The 16,741-nt window shown below is 48.5% G+C and overlaps 21 non-coding genes and 2 pseudogenes across 21 annotated transcripts; 5 read left to right on the top strand and 18 right to left on the bottom strand.

The window, feature by feature from the left end:
* Window positions 1-170: 170 nt before the first annotated feature.
* LOC135043889 (U1 spliceosomal RNA) lies at window positions 171-333 on the bottom strand. Its single transcript, XR_010236677.1, has one exon. It is a non-coding gene; the product is annotated as a U1 spliceosomal RNA (small nuclear RNA).
* Window positions 334-485: 152 nt separating this feature from the next.
* LOC135043992 (U1 spliceosomal RNA) lies at window positions 486-649 on the bottom strand. The gene has a single exon (XR_010236761.1). It is a non-coding gene; the product is annotated as a U1 spliceosomal RNA (small nuclear RNA).
* A 674-nt stretch (window positions 650-1,323) lies between these two features.
* LOC135043898 (U1 spliceosomal RNA) lies at window positions 1,324-1,486 on the bottom strand. Its single transcript, XR_010236685.1, has one exon. It is a non-coding gene; the product is annotated as a U1 spliceosomal RNA (small nuclear RNA).
* A 152-nt stretch (window positions 1,487-1,638) lies between these two features.
* LOC135043861 (U1 spliceosomal RNA) lies at window positions 1,639-1,802 on the bottom strand. Its single transcript, XR_010236649.1, has one exon. It is a non-coding gene; the product is annotated as a U1 spliceosomal RNA (small nuclear RNA).
* Window positions 1,803-2,500: 698 nt separating this feature from the next.
* On the bottom strand, window positions 2,501-2,637 carry LOC135043921 (U1 spliceosomal RNA; annotated as a pseudogene).
* A 152-nt stretch (window positions 2,638-2,789) lies between these two features.
* Window positions 2,790-2,953, bottom strand: LOC135043860 (U1 spliceosomal RNA). The gene has a single exon (XR_010236648.1). It is a non-coding gene; the product is annotated as a U1 spliceosomal RNA (small nuclear RNA).
* Window positions 2,954-3,627: 674 nt separating this feature from the next.
* LOC135043902 (U1 spliceosomal RNA) lies at window positions 3,628-3,790 on the bottom strand. The gene has a single exon (XR_010236689.1). It is a non-coding gene; the product is annotated as a U1 spliceosomal RNA (small nuclear RNA).
* A 152-nt stretch (window positions 3,791-3,942) lies between these two features.
* On the bottom strand, window positions 3,943-4,106 carry LOC135043960 (U1 spliceosomal RNA). Its single transcript, XR_010236730.1, has one exon. It is a non-coding gene; the product is annotated as a U1 spliceosomal RNA (small nuclear RNA).
* Window positions 4,107-4,780: 674 nt separating this feature from the next.
* LOC135043884 (U1 spliceosomal RNA) lies at window positions 4,781-4,943 on the bottom strand. Its single transcript, XR_010236672.1, has one exon. It is a non-coding gene; the product is annotated as a U1 spliceosomal RNA (small nuclear RNA).
* A 152-nt stretch (window positions 4,944-5,095) lies between these two features.
* LOC135043974 (U1 spliceosomal RNA) lies at window positions 5,096-5,259 on the bottom strand. Its single transcript, XR_010236743.1, has one exon. It is a non-coding gene; the product is annotated as a U1 spliceosomal RNA (small nuclear RNA).
* A 698-nt stretch (window positions 5,260-5,957) lies between these two features.
* Window positions 5,958-6,093, bottom strand: LOC135043924 (U1 spliceosomal RNA; annotated as a pseudogene).
* Window positions 6,094-6,245: 152 nt separating this feature from the next.
* On the bottom strand, window positions 6,246-6,409 carry LOC135043946 (U1 spliceosomal RNA). The gene has a single exon (XR_010236717.1). It is a non-coding gene; the product is annotated as a U1 spliceosomal RNA (small nuclear RNA).
* Window positions 6,410-9,649: 3,240 nt separating this feature from the next.
* Window positions 9,650-9,813, bottom strand: LOC135043858 (U1 spliceosomal RNA). Its single transcript, XR_010236645.1, has one exon. It is a non-coding gene; the product is annotated as a U1 spliceosomal RNA (small nuclear RNA).
* A 671-nt stretch (window positions 9,814-10,484) lies between these two features.
* Window positions 10,485-10,647, bottom strand: LOC135043925 (U1 spliceosomal RNA). The gene has a single exon (XR_010236702.1). It is a non-coding gene; the product is annotated as a U1 spliceosomal RNA (small nuclear RNA).
* A 152-nt stretch (window positions 10,648-10,799) lies between these two features.
* Window positions 10,800-10,963, bottom strand: LOC135043959 (U1 spliceosomal RNA). The gene has a single exon (XR_010236729.1). It is a non-coding gene; the product is annotated as a U1 spliceosomal RNA (small nuclear RNA).
* Window positions 10,964-11,634: 671 nt separating this feature from the next.
* Window positions 11,635-11,797, bottom strand: LOC135043917 (U1 spliceosomal RNA). Its single transcript, XR_010236697.1, has one exon. It is a non-coding gene; the product is annotated as a U1 spliceosomal RNA (small nuclear RNA).
* Window positions 11,798-11,949: 152 nt separating this feature from the next.
* LOC135043973 (U1 spliceosomal RNA) lies at window positions 11,950-12,113 on the bottom strand. The gene has a single exon (XR_010236742.1). It is a non-coding gene; the product is annotated as a U1 spliceosomal RNA (small nuclear RNA).
* Window positions 12,114-12,784: 671 nt separating this feature from the next.
* LOC135043896 (U1 spliceosomal RNA) lies at window positions 12,785-12,947 on the bottom strand. Its single transcript, XR_010236684.1, has one exon. It is a non-coding gene; the product is annotated as a U1 spliceosomal RNA (small nuclear RNA).
* A 144-nt stretch (window positions 12,948-13,091) lies between these two features.
* Window positions 13,092-13,207, top strand: LOC135043940 (U5 spliceosomal RNA). The gene has a single exon (XR_010236711.1). It is a non-coding gene; the product is annotated as a U5 spliceosomal RNA (small nuclear RNA).
* A 270-nt stretch (window positions 13,208-13,477) lies between these two features.
* LOC135043942 (U5 spliceosomal RNA) lies at window positions 13,478-13,593 on the top strand. Its single transcript, XR_010236713.1, has one exon. It is a non-coding gene; the product is annotated as a U5 spliceosomal RNA (small nuclear RNA).
* Window positions 13,594-13,879: 286 nt separating this feature from the next.
* On the top strand, window positions 13,880-13,995 carry LOC135043941 (U5 spliceosomal RNA). Its single transcript, XR_010236712.1, has one exon. It is a non-coding gene; the product is annotated as a U5 spliceosomal RNA (small nuclear RNA).
* A 274-nt stretch (window positions 13,996-14,269) lies between these two features.
* LOC135043944 (U5 spliceosomal RNA) lies at window positions 14,270-14,385 on the top strand. The gene has a single exon (XR_010236715.1). It is a non-coding gene; the product is annotated as a U5 spliceosomal RNA (small nuclear RNA).
* Window positions 14,386-14,660: 275 nt separating this feature from the next.
* Window positions 14,661-14,776, top strand: LOC135043949 (U5 spliceosomal RNA). Its single transcript, XR_010236720.1, has one exon. It is a non-coding gene; the product is annotated as a U5 spliceosomal RNA (small nuclear RNA).
* Window positions 14,777-16,741: the final 1,965 nt, after the last annotated feature.

The raw sequence follows: 16,741 nt of genomic DNA, 5'->3' as shown, positions 1-16,741 counted from the left end.
GTGGGCCCTGCAGCACTACCTGTAGTTTGCATTGTGCATTGGAAGGCACAAAGTAAGCAGACGGGAGGAGAAGTCAGGATAGTGCACAAGGGTATAGAAGGGAGCGGCTGAAGAAAAGAGAAGTGGAAACAGACAGCAAACTAGGCTGGAGAGAGACCTGAGACAAAGAGATCTGAATTATACGAGAGCCGACCAGTGGAAACACAAATTATGCAGTCAAGTTTCCCACATTTGGGGAAATCGCAGGAGCAGCACACCCAGAGTACAATGGGTGAGCCTTGCCCTGGGAGAAGCACCTTCATGATCATAGTATCTCACCTGGCAGGTAAGTAGGAGTTGGGCTAGAGCTGGGGAGGGTCGCTGCTCGGGCACCCCCCTGTAAAGTGAAGGAGATCCAACTGAGGCAGCACAAGGGAACTCTCGAAAGAAGAACAAGGCTAAAGGAAAATCTGAGACAAAGAAATCTGACTTTTACCAGAGCTGACCAGAGGAAAGCACAAACACAGTCTCCCACTACCACAAATAATGCAGTCAAGTTTCCCACATTTGGGGAAATCACAGGGGTCAGCATACCCAAAATGCAATGAATGAACCTCACCCTGGGAGAAAAATCTTCATGACCATGGTATCTCCTATGCAAAATAAGTATGATTTGGAATAGGGCTGGGGAGGGCCGCTGCTCATGCACATCTCTGTCAAGTAAAGGAGATTCAACTGAGGCAGCACAAGGGAACTCTCATCTTGGGACAACAACTGCAGGGAGAACATATATTTTCAGATGAACATGGGAGGGCAGAAGGCTGCCTAATACTGAAGCACCCCCAAACAACAAACCAAATGCAACAACTAGTGCAAGCATTCCTGGGGGAAGGCCTGCCGCAGAGGGATTTGCATATGGTGATGTCATCCAAGCAGTGGGTCAAAGTTGGCTTCAACCCTCGTCTGCATATGAAAAGAGAAAAGGGGCGTGCAGGGCATGGTGGCCTTTTGCGGCGCTTGGCTGACCCCTAGTTTGCATTAAACACCTCCACCCTCCTTTGGTGTGGGGCTCATGTTGGCTATGCCCCAGCCCCTGAAGCATTCAAGCTGATTTCTTGCAGCAGCTGGGCACTGTAACAGCTCCAGAGCTGCTCTGTAAGGCAAGTAAAAGGGTCTGGGCCCTGCAGCACTACCTGTAGATCGCATTGTGCGTTGGAAGGCACAAAGTAAGCAGACAGGAGGAGAAGTCAGGATAGTGCGCAAGGGCATAGAAGGGAGCGGCTCAAGAAAAGAGAAGTGGAAACAGACAGCAAACTAGGCTGGAGAGAGACCTGAGACAAAGAGATCTGAATTATACGAGAGCCGACCAGGGGAAACACAAATTATACAGTCAAGTTTCCCACATTTGGGGAAATCGCAGGGGCAGCACACCCAGAGTGCAATGGGTGAGCCTTGCCCTGGGAGAAGCACCTTCATAATCATAGTATCTCACCTGGCAGGTAAGTAGGAGTTGGGCTAGAGCTGGGGAGGGTCGCTGTTCGGGCACCCCCCTGTCAAGTGAAAGAGATCCAACTGAGGTAGCACAAGGGAACTCTCGAAAGAAGAACAAGGCTAGAGGAAGATCTGAGACAAAGAAATCTGACTTTTTCCAGAGCTGACCAGAGGAAAGCACAAACACAGTCCCCCACTACCACAAATAATGCTGTCGAGTTTCCCACATTTGGGGAAATCACAGGGGTCAGCATACCCAGAATGCAATGAATGAACCTCACCTTGGGAGAACAATCTTCATGACCATGGTATCGCCTATGCAAAATAAGTATGATTTGGGATAGGGCTGGGGAGGGCCGCTGCTCAGGCACATCTCTGTCAAGTAAAGGAGATTCAACTGAGGCAGCACAAGGGAACTCTCATCTGGGGACAACAACTGCAGGGAGAACACATATTTTCTGATGAACATGTGAGGGCAGAAGGCTGCCTAATACTGAAGCACCCCCAAACAACAAACCAAATGCAACAACTAGTGCAAGCATTCCTGGGGGAAGGCCTGCAGCAGATGGATTTGCATATGGTGATGTCATCCAAGCAGTGGGTCAAAGTTGGCTTCAACCCTCGTCTGCATATGAAAAGAGAAAAGGGGCGTGCAGGGCATGGCGGCCTTTTGCAGCGCTTGGATGACCCCTAGTTCGCATTACACACCTCCACCCTCCTTCGGTGTGGGGCTCATGTTGGCTATGCCCCAGCCCCTGAAGCATTCAAGCTGATTTCTTGCAGCAGCTGGGCACTGTAACTGCTCCAGAGCTACTCTGTAAGGCAAGTAAAAGGGTGTGGACCCTGCAGCACTACCTGTAGTTCGCATTGTGCGTTGGAAGGCACGAAGTAAGCAGACGGGAGAAGTCAGGATAGTGCGCAAGGGCATAGAAGGGAGCGGCTCAAGAAAAGAGAAGTGGAAACAGACAGCAAACTAGGCTGGAGAGAGACCTGAGACAAAGAGATCTGAATTATACAAGAGCCGACGAGGGGAAACACAAATTATGCAGTCAAGTTTCCCACATTTTGGGGAAATCGCAGGAGCAGCACACCCAGAGTGCAATGGTTGAGCCTTGCCCTGGGAGAAGCACCTTCATGATCATAGTATCTCACCTGGCAGGTAAGTAGGAGTTGGGCTAGAGCTGGGGAGGGTCGCTGCTCGGGTTCCCCCCTGTGAAGTGAAGGAGATCCAACTGAGGCAGCACCAGGGAACTCTTGAAAGAAGAACAAGGCTAGAGGAAGATCTGAGACAAAGAAATCTGACTTTTACCAGAGCTGACCAGAGGAAAGCACAAACACAGTCTCCCACTACCACAAATAATGCAGTCAAGTTTCCCATATTTGGGGAAATCACAGGGGTCAGCATACCCAAAATGCAATGAATGAACCTCACCCTGGGAGAAAAATCTTCATGACCATGGTATCTCCTATGCAAAATAAGTATGATTTGGAATAGGGCTGGGGAGGGCCGCTGCTCATGCACATCTCTGTCAAGTAAAGGAGATTCAACTGAGGCAGCACAAGGGAACTCTCATCTTGGGACAACAACTGCAGGGAGAACATATATTTTCAGATGAACATGGGAGGGCAGAAGACTGCCTAATACTGAAGCACCCCCAAACAACAAACCAAATGCAACAACTAGTGCAAGCATTCCTGGGGGAAGGCCTGCCGCAGATGGATTTGCATATGGTGATGTCATCCAAGCAGTGGGTCAAAGTTGGCTTCAACCCTCGTCTGCATATGAAAAGAGAAAAGGGGCGTGCAGGGCATGGTGGCCTTTTGCGGCGCTTGGCTGACCCCTAGTTTGCATTAAACACCTCCACCCTCCTTTGGTGTGGGGCTCATGTTGGCTATGCCCCAGCCCCTGAAGCATTCAAGCTGATTTCTTGCAGCAGCTGGGCACTGTAACAGCTCCAGAGCTGCTCTGTAAGGCAAGTAAAAGGGTCTGGGCCCTGCAGCACTACCTGTAGTTCGCATTGTGCGTTGGAAGGCACAAAGTAAGCAGACAGGAGGAGAAGTCAGGATAGTGCGCAAGGGCATAGAAGGGAGCGGCTCAAGAAAAGAGAAGTGGAAACAGACAGCAAACTAGGCTGGAGAGAGACCTGAGACAAAGAGATCTGAATTATACGAGAGCCGACCAGGGGAAACACAAATTATACAGTCAAGTTTCCCACATTTGGGGAAATCGCAGGAGCAGCACACCCAGAGTGCAATGGGTTAGCCTTGCCCTGGGAGAAGCACCTTCATGATCATAGTATCTCACCTGGCAGGTAAGTAGGAGTTGGGCTAGAGCTGGGGAGGGTCGCTGCTCGGGTACCCCCCTGTAAAGTGAAGGAGATCCAACTAAGGCAGCACAAGGGAACTCTCGAAAGAAGAACAAGGCTAGAGGAAAATCTGAGACAAAGAAATCTGACTTTTACCAGAGCTGACCAGAGGAAAGCACAAACACAGTCCCCCACTACCACAAATAATGCAGCTGAGTTTCCCACATTTGGGGAAATCACAGGGGTCAGCATACCCAAAATGCAATGAATGAACCTCACCCTGGGAGAAAAATCTTCATGACCATGGTATCTCCTATGCAAAATAAGTATGATTTGGAATAGGGCTGGGGAGGGCCGCTGCTCATGCACATCTCTGTCAAGTAAAGGAGATTTAACTGAGGCAGCACAAGGGAACTCTCATCTGGGGACAACAACTGCAGGGAGAACACATATTTTCAGATGAACATGGGAGGGCAGAAGGCTGCCTAATACTGAAGCACCCCCAAACAACAAACCAAATGCAACAACTAGTGCAAGCATTCCTGGGGGAAGTTCTGCAGAAGACGGATTTGCATACGGTGATGTCATCCAAGCAGTGGGTCAAAGTTGGCTTCAACCCTCATCTGCATATGAAAAGAGAAAAGGGGCGTGCAGGGCATGGCGGCCTTTTGCGGTGCTTGGATGACCCCTAGTTCGCATTAAACACCTCCACCCTCCTTTGGTGTGGGGCTCATGTTGGCCATGCCCCATCCCCTGAAGCATTCAAGCTGATTTCTTGCAGCAGCTGGGCACTGTAACAGCTCCAGAGCTGCTCTGTAAGGCAAGTAAAAGGGTGTGGGCCCTGCAGCACTACCTGTAGTTTGCATTGTGCATTGGAAGGCACAAAGTAAGCAGACGGGAGGAGAAGTCAGGATAGTGCACAAGGGTATAGAAGGGAGCGGCTGAAGAAAAGAGAAGTGGAAACAGACAGCAAACTAGGCTGGAGAGAGACCTGAGACAAAGAGATCTGAATTATACGAGAGCCGACCAAGGGAAACACAAATTATGCAGTCAAGTTTCCCACATTTGGGGAAATCGCAGGGGCAGCACACCCAGAGTGCAATGGGTGAGCCTTGCCCTGGGAGAAGCACCTTCATGATCATAGTATCTCACCTGGCAGGTAAGTAGGAGTTGGGCTAGAGCTGGGGAGGGTCGCTGTTCGGGCACCCCCCTGTCAAGTGAAAGAGATCCAACTGAGGCAGCACAAGGGAACTCTCGAAAGAAGAACAAGGCTAGAGGAAGATCTGAGACAAAGAAATCTGACTTTTTCCAGAGCTGGCCAGAGGAAAGCACAAACACAGTCCCCCACTACCACAAATAATGCAGTCGAGTTTCCCACATTTGGGGAAATCACAGGGGTCAGCATACCCAGAATGCAATGAATGAACCTCACCCTGGGAGAACAATCTTCATGACCATGGTATCGCCTATGCAAAATAAGTATGATTTGGGATAGGGCTGGGGAGGGCCGCTTCTCAGGCACATCTCTGTCAAGTAAAGGAGATTCAACTGAGGCAGCACAAGGGAACTCTCATCTGGGGACAACAACTGCAGGGAGAACACATATTTTCAGATGAACATGTGAGGGCAGAAGGCTGCCTAATACTGAAGCACCCCCAAACAACAAACCAAATGCAACTACTAGTGCAAGCATTCCTGGGGGAAGGCCTGCAGCAGATGGATTTGCATATGGTGATGTCATCCAAGCAGTGGGTCAAAGTTGGCTTCAACCCTCGTCTGCATATGAAAAGAGAAAAGGGGCGTGCAGGGCATGGCGGCCTTTTGCAGCGCTTGGATGACCCCTAGTTTGCATTACACACCTCCTCCCTCCTTCGGTGTGGGGCTCATGTTGGCTATGCCCCAGCCCCTGAAGCATTCAAGCTGATTTCTTGCAGCAGCTGGGCACTGTAACTGCTCCAGAGCTACTCTGTAAGGCAAGTAAAAGGGTGTGGGCCCTGCAGCACTACCTGTAGTTCGCATTGTGCGTTGGAAGGCACGAAGTAAGCAGACGGGAGAAGTCAGGATAGTGCGCAAGGGCATAGAAGGGAGCGGCTCAAGAAAAGAGAAGTGGAAACAGACAGCAAACTAGGCTGGAGAGAGACCTGAGACAAAGAGATCTGAATTATACGAGAGCCGACGAGGGGAAACACAAATTATGCAGTCAAGTTTCCCACATTTGGGGAAATCGCAAGAGCAGCACACCCAGAGTGCAATGGTTGAGCCTTGCCCTGGGAGAAGCACCTTCATGATCATAGTATCTCACCTGGCAGGTAAGTAGGAGTTGGGCTAGAGCTGGGGAGGGTCGCTGCTCGGGTTCCCCCCTGTGAAGTGAAGGAGATCCAACTGAAGCAGCACCAGGGAACTCTCGAAAGAAGAACAAGGCTAGAGGAAGATCTGAGACAAAGAAATCTGACTTTTACCAGAGCTGACCAGAGGAAAGCACAAACACAGTCCCCCACTACCACAAATAATGCAGTCGAGTTTCCCACATTTGGGAAAATCACAGGGGTCAGCATACCCAGAATGCAATGAATGAACCTCACCCTGGGAGAACAATCTTCATGACCATGGTATCTCCTATGCAAAATAAGTATGATTTGGGATAGGGCTGGTGAGGGCCGCTGCTCAGGCACATCTCTGTCAAGTAAAGGAGATTCAACTGAGGCAGCACAAGGGAACTCTCATCTTGGGACAACAACTGCAGGGAGACCACATCTTTTCAGATGAACATGGGAGGGCGGAAGGCAGCCTAATACTGAAGCACCATCAAATATCAAACCATGGCCCTCATTCCGAGTTGATCGCTCGCAAGGCGATTTTAGCAGAGTTACACACGCTAAGCCGCCGCCTACTGGGAGTGAATCTTAGCTTCTTAAAATTGCGACCGATGTATTCGCAATATTGCGATTACAAACTACTTAGCAGTTTCAGAGTAGCTTCAGACTTACTCGGCATCTGCGATCAGTTCAGTGCTTGTCGTTCCTGGTTTGACGTCACAAACACTCCCAGAGTTCGCCCAGACACTCCCCCGTTTCTCCGGCCACTCCTGCGTTTTTTCCGGAAACTGTAGCGTTTTTTCCCACACGCCCATAAAACGGCCTGTTTCCGCCCAGTAACACCCATTTCCTGTCAATCACATTACGATCGCCGGAGCGAAGAAAAAGCCGTGAGTAAAAATACTTTCTTCATTGTAAAATTACTTGGCGCAGTCGCAGTGCGAATATTGCGCATGCGTACTAAGCAGAATTTCACTGCGATGCGATGAAATTTACAGAGCGAACGACTCGGAATGAGGGCCCATATGCAACAACTAGTACAAGCACTCCTGGGGGAAGGTCTGCAGCAGACGGATTTGCATACGGTGATGTAAATCCAAGCAGTGGGCCAAAGTTGACTGGAACCCTCATCTGCATATGAAAAGAGAAAAGGGGCATGCAGGGCATGGCGGCCTTTTGCAGTGCTTGGATGACCCCTAGTTCGCATTAAACACCTCCACCCTCCTTTGGTGTGGGGCTCATGTTGGCCATGCCCCATCCCCTGATGCATTCAAGCTGATTTCTTGCAGCAGCTGGGCACTGTAACAGCTCCAGAGCTGTTCTGTAAGGCAAGTAAAAGGGTGTGGGCCCTGCAGCACCACCTCTTGTTCGCATTGTGCGTTGGAAGGCACAAATTAAGCAGACGGGAGGAGAAGTCAGGATAGTGCGCAAGGGCATTCTTTTCTCTTAGTCCGGGGGCAAGGCTTCAAAATGGGGTCTGCAACGGAGGAGACACAGGGGGCGTGGTCACAGCAGCTTTTCTCTACAGTCTGCACCAGCAGGAGCCTACACCATTTTTTATGATCACGCTGAACTGCAGTGCGACTGCAATTACAGCATGGTCAAGAAGGGAGGCGTCATGCTGGGTGGCCATGCCCTGTCACTGTGCAGGAGCCAGCACCGCTCACACACTAGTCCCCGGGTGCAGCCCCCAACCCCCGGGACACCCGGAGCAACAAAATGTAGATTCAGGCCACCAGGCCACGCCCCTACCTATGAAACCATGCCTCCTTTTTACCATTGCGCTGTTTATCTGCGCGCACTGCATTACAATCTCCCTCGCCACCTCTCTGGGTGTCACCAGTGATAGTGACACCTCTGCCATGCTTGTAGCAGCTGGTCCTAAGATCTACGCCTCAAGCCCTGAGTGTTTGCCCTTGTGACTTGTTGATCATCATAGCGAAGCAGATGCTTACAGAAAACTGCAGGGGCTTAGATTGAAAATAAAAACAATTGATGGGTATAAGGTAGAGAGGAGCGGGTTCGGTTCTCCGAGAACCGAATTCCCCACGAACTCCACGTAGTTTACATTGGTCCGAGGCAGGCTCGGTTGTTCCTGCCTGACTCGGAAAACCTGAACAAGGGAAAATGTCATCATCCCGCTGTCAGATTCTCGTGAGATTCGGATTCCATATAAAGAGCTGCGCGTTGCTGCCATTTTTACTCGTGCATTGAAGAGAGAGCGGAGAGGACGTGGCTATGTTCTCTCAGTGGAAATCTCAATATCAGTGCTCAGTATCAGTGGTTACTTATTGCTGCTCAGTAATACTAGTAGTGTGTCTCTCCTGCTCAGTGTCAGTTCTCAGTAGTATCCTCATCAGTGCTCAGTATCACTGCTCATTGTCTTGTGCTGCATTGTGGTGCTCAGCATACTACAGTACATTACTAATAGTCCAGTGCTGCATCTTGCTGCTCAGTGTCAGTTCTAGTATCCTCATCAGTGCTCACTATCACTGCTCATTGCATTGTGGTGTTCTGTATACTACAGTAACATAGTAATATAGTATATATAGAGGAGCGGGTTCGGTTCTCCGAGAACCGAATTCCCGACGAACTCCACGTGGTTTACACTGGTCCGAGGCAGGCTCGGTTGTTCCCGCCTGACTCGGAAAACCTGAACAAGGGAAAATGTCATCATCCCGCTGTCGGATTCTCGCGAGATTCGGATTCCATATAAAGAGCTGCGCGTTGCCGCCATTTTTACTCGTGCATTGAAGAGAGAGCGGAGAGGACGTGGCTATGTTCTCTCAGTGGAAATCTCAATATCAGTGCTCAGTATCAGTGGTTACTTATTGCTGCTCAGTAATACTAGTAGTGTGTCTCTCCTGCTCAGTGTCAGTTCTCAGTAGTATCCTCATCAGTGCTCAGTATCACTGCTCATTGTCTTGTGCTGCATTGTGGTGCTCAGCATACTACAGTACATTACTAATAGTCCAGTGCTGCATCTTGCTGCTCAGTGTCAGTTCTAGTATCCTCATCAGTGCTCACTATCACTGCTCATTACATTGTGGTGTTCTGTATACTACAGTAACATAGTAATATAGTAACATATGGTAACATAGTTTTTGAGGTTGAATAGAGGCAAATTGCCCATCGTGTTCAACCTGTTTTAAGTTGTGATGATTCTACATACTTGCTGAATAATGTTTTATGACTAGTTAGCTACTATAACTCATGTTACCCCCGGATTAACCATGTTGATATTTTAAGTATTATAACCTTGGATAGCTTTTTCATTCAGAAATGTATCCATTCCTTTTTTAAATCCAATTACAGAGTCCGCCATTACCACCTTCCCTGGCAGGGAATTCCACATCCTGATTGCCCTAACAGTGAAGATCATAGTATCTCACCTGGCAGGTAAGTAGGAGTTGGGCTAGAGCTGTGGAGGATTGCTGCTCGGGCACCCCCTGTCAAGTGAAGGAGATCCAACTGAGGCAGCACAAGGGAACTCTCGAAAGAAGAACAAGGCTAGAGGAAGATCTGAGACAAAGAAATCTGACTTTTACCAGAGCTGACCAGAGGAAAGCACAAACACAGTCCCCCACTACCACAAATAATGCAGTCGAGTTTCCCACATTTGGGGAAATCACAGGGGTCAGCATACCCAGAGTGCAATGAATGAACCTCACCCTGGGAGAACAATCTTCATGACCATGGTATCTCCTATGCAAAATAAGTATGATTTGGGATAGGGCTGGGGAGGGCCGCTGCTCAGGCACATCTCTGTCAAGTAAAGGAGATTCAACTGAGGCAGCACAAGGGAACTCTCATCTGGGGACAACAACTGCAGGGAGAACACATATTTTCAGATGAACATGGGAGGGCAGAAGGCTGCCTAATACTGAAGCACCCCCAAACAACAAACCAAATGCAACTACTAGTGCAAGCATTCCTGGGGGAAGGCCTGCAGCAGACGGATTTGCATATGGTGATGTCATCCAAGCAGTGGGTCAAAGTTGGATTCAACCCTCGTCTGCATATGAAAATAAAAAAGGGGTGTGCAGGGCATGGCTGCCTTTTGCGGCGCTTGGATGACCCCTAGTTCGCATTAAACACCTCCACCCTCCTTCGGTGTGGGGCTCATGTTGGCTATGCCCCAGCCCCTGAAGCATTCAAGCTGATTTCTTGCAGCAGCTGGGCACTGTAACAGCTCCAGAGCTGCTCTGTAAAGCAAGTAAAAGGGTGTAGGCCCTGCAGCACTACCTGTAGTTTGCATTGTGCATTGGAAGGCACAAAGTAAGCAGACGGGAGAAGTAAGGATAGTGCGCAAGGCCATAGAATGGAGCGGCTTAAGAAAAGAGAAGTGGAAACAGACAGCAAACTAGGCTGGAGAGAGACCTGAGACAAAGAGATCTGAATTATACGAGAGCCGACCAGGGGAAACACAAATTATGCAGTCAAGTTTCCCACATTTGGGGAAATCGCAGGGGCAGCAAATCCAGAGTGCAATGGGTGAGCCTTGCCCTGGGAGAAGCACCTTCATGATTATAGTATCTCACCTGGCAGGTAAGTAGAAGTTGGGCTAGAGCTGGGGAGGGTCGCTGCTCGGGCACCCCCCTGTCAAGTGAAGGAGATCCAACTGAGGCAGCACAAGGGAACTCTCGAAAGAAGAACAAGGCTAGAGGAAGAACTGAAACAAAGAAATCTGACTTTTACCAGAGCTGACCAGAGGAAAGCACAAACACAGTCCCCCACTACCACAAATAATGCAGTTGAGTTTCCCACATTTGGGGAAATCACAGGGGTCAGCATACCCAGAATGCAATGAATGAACCTCACCCTGGGAGAACAATCTTCAAGACCATGGTCTCTCCTATGCAAAATAAGTATGATTTGGGATAGGGCTGGGGAGGGCCGCTGCTCAGGCACATCTCTGTCAAGTAAAGGAGATTCAACTGAGGCAGCACAAGGGAACTCTCATCTGGGGACAACAACTGCAGGGAGAACACATATTTTCAGATGAACATGGGAGGGCAGAAGGCTGCCTAATACTGAAGCACCCCCAAACAACAAACCAAATGCTACAACTAGTGCAAGCATTCCTGGGGGAAGGCCTGCAGCAGATGGATTTGCATATGGTGATGCCATCCAAGCAGTGGGTCAAAGTTGGCTTCAACCCTCGTCTGCATATGAAAAGAGAAAAGGGGCGTGCAGGGCATGGCGTCCTTTTGCGGCGCTTGGATGACCCCTAGTTAGCATTACACACCTCCACCCTCCTTCGGTGTGGGGCTCATGTTGGCTATGCCCCAGCCCCTGAAGCATTCAAGCTGATTTCTTGCAGCAGCTGGGCACTGTAACTGCTCCAGAGCTGCTCTGTAAGGCAAGTAAAAGGGTGTGGGCCCTGCAGCACTACCTGTAGTTTGCATTGTGCGTTGGAAGGCACGAAGTAAGCAGACGGGAGAAGTCAGGATAGTGTGCAAGGGCATAGAAGGGAGCGGCTCAAGAAAAGAGAAGTGGAAACAGACAGCAAACTAGGCTGGAGATAGACCTGAGACAAAGAGATCTGAATTATACGAGAGCCGACCAAGGGAAACACAAATTATGCAGTCAAGTTTCCCACATTTGGGGAAATCACAGGGGCAGCACAACCAGAGTGCAATGGGTGAGCCTTGCCCTGGGAGAAGCACCTTCATGATCATAGTATCTCACCTGGCAGGTAAGTAGGAGTTGGGCTAGAGCTGGGGAGGGTCGCTGCTCGGGCACCCCCCTGTCAAGTGAAAGAGATCCAACTGAGGCAGCACAAGGGAACTCTCGAAAGAAGAACAAGGCTAGAGGAAGATCTGAGATAAAGAAATCTGATTTTTACCAGAGCTGACCAGAGGAAAGCACAAACACAGTCCCCCACTACCACAAATAATGCAGTCGAGTTTCCCACATTTGGGGAAATCACAGGGGTCAGCATACCCAGAATGCAATGAATGAACCTCACCCTGGGAGAACAATCTTCATGACCATGGTATCGCCTATGCAAAATAAGTATGATTTGGGATAGGGCTGGGGAGGGCCGCTGCTCAGGCACATCTCTGTCAAGTAAAGGAGATTCAACTGAGGCAGCACAAGGGAACTCTCATCTGGGGACAACAACTGCAGGGAGAACATATATTTTCAGATGAACATGGGAGGGCAGAAGGCTGCCTAATACTGAAGCACCCCCAAACAACAAACCAAATGCAACAACTAGTGCAAGCATTCCTGGGGGATGGCCTGCAGCAGATGGATTTGCATATGGTGATGTCATCCAAACAGTGGGTCAAAGTTGGCTTCAACCCTCGTCTGCATATGAAAAGAGACAAGGGGCGTGCAGGGCATGGCGGCCTTTTGCGGCGCTTGGATGACCCCTAGTTCGCATTACACACCTCCACCCTCCTTCGGTGTGGGGCTCATGTTGGCTATTCCCCAGCCCCTGAAGCATTCAAGCTGATTTCTTGCAGCAGCTGGGCACTGTAACTGCTCCAGAGACGCTCTGTAAGGCAAGTAAAAGGGTGTGGGTCCTGCAGCACTACCTGTAGTTTGCATTGTGCGTTGGAAGGCACAAAGTAAGCAGACGGGAGAAGTCAGGATAGTGCGCAAGGGCATAGAAGGGAGCGGCTCAAGAAAAGAGAAGTAGAAACAGACAGCAAACTAGGCTGGAGAGAGACCTGAGACAAAGAGATCTGAATTATACGAGAGCCGACCAGGGGAAACACAAATTATGCAGTCAAGTTTCCCACATTTGGGGAAATCGCAGAAGCAGCACACCCAGAGTGCAATGGGTGAGCCTTGCCCTGGGAGAAGCACCTTCATGATCATAGTATCTCACCTGGCAGGTAAGTAGGAGTTGGGCTAGAGCTGGGGAGGGTCGCTGCTCGAGCATCCCCCTGTCAAGTAAAGGAGATTCAACTGAGGCAGCACAAGGGAACTCTCATCTGGGGACAACAACTGCAGGGAGAACACATATTTTCAGATAAAAATCTTGGTCATGCTCTGGTTTCTCTTCAGAACGAACAAATCTTTCGCCTTTTACTAAAGATTTCCGTGGAGAGGAGCAAAACCGAGTTTTATCTCAATTTTTGCATGCCCCATCTTTTTGGGGTTTCTTTTATCGGTTTAAAGATAGAATGAGTGTGCTTTAATGTAAGCTCATTTGCATAGAAATGACAGTAAATGTTTGTTTCTTTTCAAACAGAACTTTCTTGACCATGCTACTTGCTTGAAAGATCTGGGAGCACATGGAATACAGTACAAACCATGCTTATAGCAAGGAGAAGACAGGTGAGAAATCTGCTTTCTTTCAAATTGGGCGCTCACTTTGATCTGAATGAGGACTGCTGGCACGGCACTCAGGCGACAGGTGGAATCTTGGTCATGCTCTGGTTTCTCTTCAGAACGAACAAATCTTTCGCCTTTTACTAAAGATTTCCGTGGAGAGGAGCAAAACTGAGTTTTATCTCAATTTTTGCATGTCCCATATTATTGGGGTTTCTTTTATCGGATTAAAGACAGAACGAGTGTGCTTTCTTGTTAGCTTTAATGTAAGTATATTTGCATAACAATGACAATAAATGTCTGTTTCTTTTCAAGCAGAACTTTCTTGACCATACTAATTGCTTGAAAGATCTGGGAGCACATGGAAAAGAGTACAAACCATGCTTATAGCAAGGGGAAGCCTGGTGAGAAATCTGCTTTCTTTCTTTCAAATTGGGTGCTCACTTTGAGCTGAATGAGGACTGCTGGCATGGCACTCAGGCGACAGGTGGAATCTTGGTCATGCTCTGGTTTCTCTTCAGAACGAACAAATCTTTCGCCTTTTACTAAAGATTTCCGTGGAGAGGAGCAAAACTGAGTTTTATCTCAATTTTTGCATGCCCCGTCTTATTGGGGTTTCTTTTATCAGTTTAAAGATAGAACGAGTGTGCTTTAATGTAAGCTCATTTGCGTAGAAATGACAGTAAATGTTTGTTTCTTTTCAAACAGAACTTTCTTGACTATACTAATTGCTTGAAAGATCTGGGAGCACATGGAAAAGAGTACAAACCATGTTTATAGCAAGGGGAAGCCTGGTGAGAAATCTGCTTTCTTTCTTTCAAATTGGGTGCTCACTTTGAGCTGAATGAGGACTGCTGGCATGGCACTCAGGCGACAGGTAGAATCTTGGTCATGCTGTGGTTTCTCTTCAGAACGAACAAATCTTTCGCCTTTTACTAAAGATTTCCGTGGAGAGGAGCAAAACTGAGTTTTATCTCAATTTTTGCATGCCCCATCTTATTGGGGTTTTATTTTATTGGTTTAAAGATAGAACGAGTGTGCTTTAATGTAAGCTCATTTGCATAGAAATTACAGTAAATGTTTGTTTCTTTTCAAACAGAACTTTCTTGACCACACTAATTGTTTGAAAGATCTGGGAGCACATGGAAAAGAGTACAAACCATGTTTATAGCAAGGGGAAGCCTGGTGAGAAATCTGCTTTCTTTCATTCAAATTGGGTGCTCACTTTGAGCTGAATGAGAACTGCTGGCATGGCACTAAGGCGACAGGTGGAATCTTGGTCATGCTCTGGTTTCTCTTCAGAACTAACAAATATTTCGCCTTTTATTAAAGATTTCCGTGGAGAGGAGCAAAACTGAGTTTTATCTCAATTTTTGCATGCCCCATATTATTGGGGTTTCTTTTATCAGTTTAAAGACAGAACGAGTGTGCTTTCTTGTTAGCTTTAATGTAAGTTTATTTGCATAACAATGACAGTAAATGTTTGTTTCTTTTCAAACAGAACTTTCTTGACCATGCTACTTGCTTGAAAGATCTGGGAGCACATGGAAAACAGTACAAACCATGCAGTATCACAAGAGCCTTTATTTGATCTTTCATGAAGATAGAGCAGAATTGAGGACACGTCAACAATTTCTGCCGAAGGTGGTTCATCTTTCCACATGGTGCCTTTGGCCACTGACACCTTCGTTGAGTCAAAGTCTCTGGCTGTGGTCAGAACTTTGAAAATTTATGTCACCAGAACGGTTCAGATTAGGAAAACAGAGGCTCTGTTTGTCCTGTATGCTCCCAACATGATTGGGTGTCCTGCTTCCATGCAGACCATTATGCGCTGGATCTGTGGTAAGATTCAGCATGCTCATTCCACGGCAGGATTGCCGTTACTGAATTAGGTGAAGACCCATTCTACTAGAAAGGTGGGTTCATCCTGGGCAGCTGGTCGGGGAGTCTCGGCATTGCAACTTTGCCGAGCAGCTATTTAGTAAACACTTTTGCTAAGTTTTACAAGTTTGATACCTTGGCTGATGATAACCTCAAGTTGGGTCATTCGGTGCTGCAGAGTCGTACGCACTCTCCCACCCGTTCAAGAGCTTTGGTATAACCCCATGGTTCTTAATGTGACCCCAGCATCCTCTAGGTCGTATGAGAAAATAGGATTTTAATACCTACCGGTAAATCCTTTTCTCTTAGTACGTAGAGGATGCTGGGCACCCGTCCCAGTCCATACTGTGTCTGCAGTTATTACTTGTGGTTATACACATGTTGTGTTACGGTTCTGGTCAGCTTTTTGCTGCAATTGTTCATGCCGTTGGCTTGTGTTCTGTTGAATGCCACGTTCTGCGGCATGCTTAAGGTGTGAGCTGGTAAGATGCTCACCTTAGTTTAACTATAAATCCTTTCCTCGAAATGTCCGTCTCCCTGGGCACAGTTCCTATAACTGGAGTCTGGAGGAGGGGCATAGAGGGAGGAGCCAGTTCACACCCTTTGAAAGTCTTAAAGTGCCCATGTCTCTTGCGGATCCCGTCTATACCCCATGGTTCTTAATGTGACCCCAGCATCCTCTACGGACTAAGAGAAAAGGATGCCCTTGTGTACTATCCTGACTTCTCCTCCCGTCTGCTTACTTTGTGCCTTCCAACGCACAATGCGAACTACAGGTGGTGCTGCAGGGCCCACACCCTTTTACTTGCCTTACAGAGCAGCTCTGGAGCTGTTACAGTGCCCAGCTGCTGCAAGAAATCAGCTTGAATGCTTCAGGGGATGGGGCATGGCCAACATGAGCCCCACACCAAAGGAGGGTGGGGGTGTTTAATGCGAACAAGGGGTCATCCAAGCACTGCAAAAGGCCGCCATGCCCTGCATGCCCCTTTTCTCTATGGAATCCGAATCTCGCAAGAATCCGACAGCGGGATGATGACATTTTCCCTTGTTCAGGTTTTCCGAGTCAGGCGGGAACAACCGAGCCTGCCTCGGACCAGTGTAAACCACGTGGAGTTCGTGGGGAATTCGGTTCTCGGAGAACCGAACCCGCTCCTCTCTACCTTATACCCATCATTTTTTTTATTTTCAATCTAAGCCCCTGCAGTTTTCTGTAAGCATCTGCTTCGCTATGATGATCAACAAGTCACAAGGGCAAACACTCAGGGTGTGAGGCGTAGATCTTAGGACCAGCTGCTACAAGCATGGCAGAGGTGTCACTATCACTGGTGACACCCAGAGAGGTGGCGAGGGAGATTGTAATGCAGTGCGCGCAGATAAGCAGCGCAATGGTAAAAAGGAGGCATGGTTTCATAGGTAGGGGCGTGGCCTGGTGGCCTGAATCTACATTTTGTTGCTCCGGGTGTCCCGGGGGTTGGGGGCTGC

Source organism: Pseudophryne corroboree, unplaced genomic scaffold (genome assembly GCF_028390025.1).
Source record: "Pseudophryne corroboree isolate aPseCor3 unplaced genomic scaffold, aPseCor3.hap2 scaffold_884, whole genome shotgun sequence".
Taxonomy (NCBI): domain Eukaryota; kingdom Metazoa; phylum Chordata; class Amphibia; order Anura; family Myobatrachidae; genus Pseudophryne; species Pseudophryne corroboree.
This window is presented reverse-complemented; position numbering and strand designations above follow the sequence as displayed.